The sequence below is a fragment of the Coffea arabica genome, chromosome 10c (assembly GCF_036785885.1).
Source record: "Coffea arabica cultivar ET-39 chromosome 10c, Coffea Arabica ET-39 HiFi, whole genome shotgun sequence".
Lineage (NCBI taxonomy): Eukaryota > Viridiplantae > Streptophyta > Magnoliopsida > Gentianales > Rubiaceae > Coffea > Coffea arabica.
This window is the reverse complement of record NC_092329.1, coordinates 50,692,514-50,697,215: the sequence shown is the minus strand read 5'-3', so window position 1 is coordinate 50,697,215 and position 4,702 is coordinate 50,692,514. Positions and strand designations below refer to the sequence as shown.

General features: G+C 33.8%; 1 long non-coding RNA gene across 2 annotated transcripts; it reads left to right on the top strand.

Moving 5' to 3' along the window:
* The first annotated feature begins 403 nt into the window (after positions 1 to 403).
* On the top strand, positions 404 to 4,440 carry LOC113714384 (uncharacterized). 2 transcript variants are annotated; one of them, XR_003453697.2, is made up of 4 exons: positions 425 to 1,149; positions 1,509 to 1,557; positions 2,596 to 2,669; positions 4,131 to 4,440. It is a non-coding gene; the product is annotated as an uncharacterized lncRNA (long non-coding RNA). The 2 variants fall into 2 exon arrangements; XR_011822581.1 differs by having other exon boundaries at positions 404 to 1,149; positions 1,509 to 4,440.
* The last annotated feature ends 262 nt before the right edge of the window (positions 4,441 to 4,702 follow it).

Sequence of the window (4,702 nt, the reverse complement as noted above, 5' to 3'; positions counted from 1 at the left end):
GCACAAAGTTTACTCGTCAAAAAAGTCACTAACTCGATATTTGGTTACGATAGAAGCTAGAGGTAATGGTGGTAGTTCTATAGTTTTGTTGGCAAAAAATAAAAAGAGGAATAAGAAGGAAAAAGTACGAAAAAATAACTTTAAAACTCATTCGTAGTATATGCATACCAAACAAAAGAATTTCATTAAAATGTTTAAGGGCAGTATTGTCATTTTAATAATAAGGGAGGTATGCATAATTTTTAAAATTTCAAGAGAGCTAAGTGAAATTATCATAAACCTCAAGGAAGGTTTCTGAAATTATCCCTTTCATTTTTTTTCTTTTGTGTAAAATCAACTTTTTTTTCCTCCTATCTTCAACCTATATAGTAAAAGCGCGAATGGATCTGTTAAGAACGGTGGTTTTGTGCTGACGTGGCTGTGTTTTATTGGTTGGAGGATAGTCGTCATTCATGCGTTTCTCACGTGCCAAAATTTTGTTTTAGGGCTTCCCTTGTTTTCTTTCCCGTCATTGATCTCCGCCGCCCCCAACCAAGAAGGAAGTTGAGGAGCCGCATATGGCAATGGCAGAGCTTGAAGCAACTCATGCAACTCTCATCTTGAATCCCCATTCCCAAAAGCCAATGACAAATCAGCAGCTTATTCACCGCCAAGGGCTTCCAAAGCGGACGATTCACCGCGAAGAAGACAATCTCCCTAGCTGGATCAGAGTCACTCAATCTCTCCTTCTTTGGTCGCTCTGTTCTCTGATTCTTGCCGAAGACGACTTAAGTCTTCCGTCTGTGCCTCTATTTTGTATATGATCTGTTTGATTCATAAGATTCTCCTACCAAGTTTTTTTTTTCGATCCGGTAAACAAACCCAATCTTGGCGAAGCCGGAAACAAACTAAAAACAAATGCTCACCAGAGCTCCTCTCATCTCCCCTTCCATTTTTCTTTTCATTCCTTTGTTCCTTTGTTCCTTTTTGTTGTTTTTTATTTGGTCCTTTTTTCTCTATTTTTCCTTCCCGTTTCCCCCCTCCCCCCTTTTCCCTTTCTTCTCTTTCCTTTTTTCAATTATATGATTCTAACTGATTTTTTTTCCCTTGTTAGAATTGGTCTGGATATGAAGCTACTAAACGCATGAGACGCAGAAATCATCTTAATTGGTAAGCTCCAATATTTCCCTAAAGTTTTACAGTTTCCTTTATTTAAAAAAGAAAGACATTTTCCCTGCTAAGATTTGTTAATCTTTCGATTAGTAACAGGGGGATGATAATGTTCTGGATGGTTTAGCAAGTCAAAAAAGTTTGATTTTTTTCATACCCTTTTCTAAATAATCAAGAACATTATAATTGTACTTTTTTGGATTGAAATATCATATATTTCATAGCATTTTGCCGAAGGATTAATAGGGAATGCCTTTGGAAATATGCTTTCAACAATCAATCATATGCATGTAGAAAAATTATTTCACTTCTTTTGTTTGGTTTGAAAAATGAAGTAGTGTATTTTTTGGCTAATACAGGAAGTTTTCTGAAGCAAGACTTATCACTCCAGATATCACAAGTGAATAGGTGAGAAAGTTGAAGTTTTGATGTTAGAAATCACATCGGGAATGGCGATACAATTGACCATAAACCATTTATGAAAATTTTTTTTTTTGCTTTCACTGGACTGGAATGCACTTACTTTTACACTTTTTTTCCTTCATTCTCCCAATTTTTTTGTCTCCTATGTTTCGGAATTTTTTGTCTAAATGTTTCCTTTTAAGCAGAAAAAGTAGAAATAGACTTTTGTGTGTGCATATAGGGATTTAAAAAGTAAATACACTTTTAGAGTTAAATAAAAAATGAATGGTGTTTGTTAAATTGGTTGGTGCAGAATATGATGAAATTGGGAGGGGCATTGCAAGAGTTAATTCAGTTTGAGGGCATTCTCCAGTTATGATTCTGATACTTGTGTATTTGCCATACTGCCTATCTTTACTGCCTTGAAATTTAGCGGGGTTCTATCTATCTCTATTGATAGCAGTTATTGTTTCTCAACAGTTGAAATGTCTTACATTTAGCAGTTAGAGCAGCTGATGTTCTATGTTCAAATTTCCCAGCTCTTGTTTAGTTGTTGCTTGGGATTTTCAAAAAAACTTAAATTGTCAATTTTCTTGGTTTCTTTTTCATGTCTCTGCCATTGTCAATTTCCAATGGAATTGAACTTATTTCATCTTTTGATGACTTTAGTTTGAAGTTTTTAATTATAGTTTTGAATAAGTTTCAACTAATTGTGGGAAAGGGGGTTAAAGTGGCAAAATTTGTTAGATTGGTTGGTAGATGAACACTTTGGCCACAAATGTTGTTATGAAAGGTGTATGTTTACCAAAAACCTATTACTTAGAAGAAAATTATCCCTAGATCTCTTTTCCTTCTTTGACCATATAGTTTTGGATTCATGGGTTGTTCAAATTTAGCACAATGTCTTTGGCTAAAAACTCGGTGATTATTTTTGTGTAACATTTTATGGCTTTCTTTTTTTTTCTATTTGTTTCCATTTTGCATATGAACAATTTATTTTTGCTTCTATTTATTGTTGTTAACTTTTTGGGTTGAATTTTATAGGGGTAATGCTTCATTTAGTACCAATCAGTCTAAGCCCAAGCTTTGACCTTTTAGCATAGTTCAGCTTTAGACAGGTAAGCTGTTTACACTTTATTTAGAAAAATATCTTAGTCAAATAGATGTGCTTGTATACTAATAATTAGTAGATGTCTCTGTTGATTATGTTTCTGTTGATTATGAGAAAATGACTAAGTTTCTGTTAATTATCTTTTCTGCTATTTAACTTGCGAACCTCTGTTAATTATCTTTTCTGCTATTCAACTTGCGAACCATTTCTTTGTGTCCTTATTTGGCATTAAATTAGATGGATACCGGGCTCTTCATGATGGAATTAGGTATTAAAATTATCGGCATATAATAAAGCAAATAATGGCCTTCTACTACTTTTAAGGTGCTGATTCTAACCTTTTTTCTTTCACCTTTCGTTTTAATATAACCATCTCTATGAACGGATTTTTTTTTTTTTACAACAGTGTCTGTATTGTGTATATAATAATGTAATGGAAAATTGTTCATTTGTAGTTATTGCATGTTTTATATTGTAATTGAAGATTGTTCGTTTATTCTTTGGCTACACTGGTGCAGTATGCTCCGACCTATGAATTGTACAAAATCCTTTGCCCCATACTTTTGCCTTCAAGGATAATTATATGGAAAAAACTTGTCTGGCATATAGGTAATTGCATAGATAGGCGCTAATGTTGATGTTCCTATAAGTGAAAAAAGTTAGATTAAAATGGAAGTGACAATGATAAAAGAAAAAAATCTATGATATATTTTTGGAGAATATGGTAATTGTTACTAATATTTAACTGTATGAAGTGGATTTTTGCAGTACCACTCAAGAATGCTTCTGCCATTTGATTAACAAAACTACGTGTTTATTTATGTGGGAAGCAGAATCGGCCACCCTTGAAGCTTTATCAAGATCAGAACCTTGAAGCATATGACCCTGGATACTAGATTTTGCACTAACTGTAGCTATTTGATCTTTGCATTACCTGCTGTATATGTATATCAACTCTTGATGCATTATATCTCACGTGGCTGGTGTTATCATAATATTTTTGTTTGGTTTAAAATCTTGTGTAACTGGATGAGTTATTTTGTGCCAAGAGTTTGACCATCCCTTTTGCTACCGATGTATCGAGAGGATAGAATTATGGCCTATATTAATAATCCTCCTCCTTTTTTGGTCAAATGCAATTTATCCCACTGAAGTTGATATGTAAGCACAGTTTCTTTTTATTGGATTTTGTTGAAGTTACGGGCTAATGAAAACCTTATCAGTTATTGTACTACAAAGTAATGTGTTTTTGGTCTTTGGGTTATTTTGAAGTGTATGATCCTAATAACAAGGAAAAAGCTTGATGCAATACTACACTGCATTTCTGTTTTTCCTTTTTCTTATATTTCTTTTTGAGCTGGAGCAGCTTTGACATGTAATGAGAACCTCTGGAATGCAGTCTACTGGTCGCAAGTTTCAGAAATGTAGCCTTTTACATTGTCTCATGTACTTGTCTTTCCTTTTACAGGATTCTAGCTGTTGACATGCATCAAATGATCAAGGGCTGAATTGCATCGAGGCCTGTGAAACTTCCTTTTTCTTTTTCTTTTTTGTGTTAAATAGTTGACCAACCCCTATGCTATTGATGTATTGAGAAGATACACCTGCATTAGTAATCCTCCTCCGTTTTTAGTCAAATGCAGTTTATCTCACTATGGTTGATATGTAAACACAATTTCTTTTCCTTTTCTTAGATTTCTTGAAGTTACAAGCTAATGAAGCCATTTTGGTTATTGTACTACAAAGTAATGGATTTTTTTTTGCGGTCTTTGGGTTAATTTGATGCAATTGCGAAAATAGTGGATTGGTTGTATCAGAGTCTAAAAATAAGACCAAGCCTTGCTGCAATACTACGCCGCTCTCATTTTTTTTTTTTGAGCTAGAAAGTCACAGATTTTGCTGTACATAAAAAATATAAGGCAGCATTACACAGTGATATATTATTTTCAAACTAATGACATTGCCATTGTTGTCCAATTAGTCAGCATAACAAAAGTGACTGTCATTTAGCAACCAGACTGAAATTGTGTCTCTCTTCAT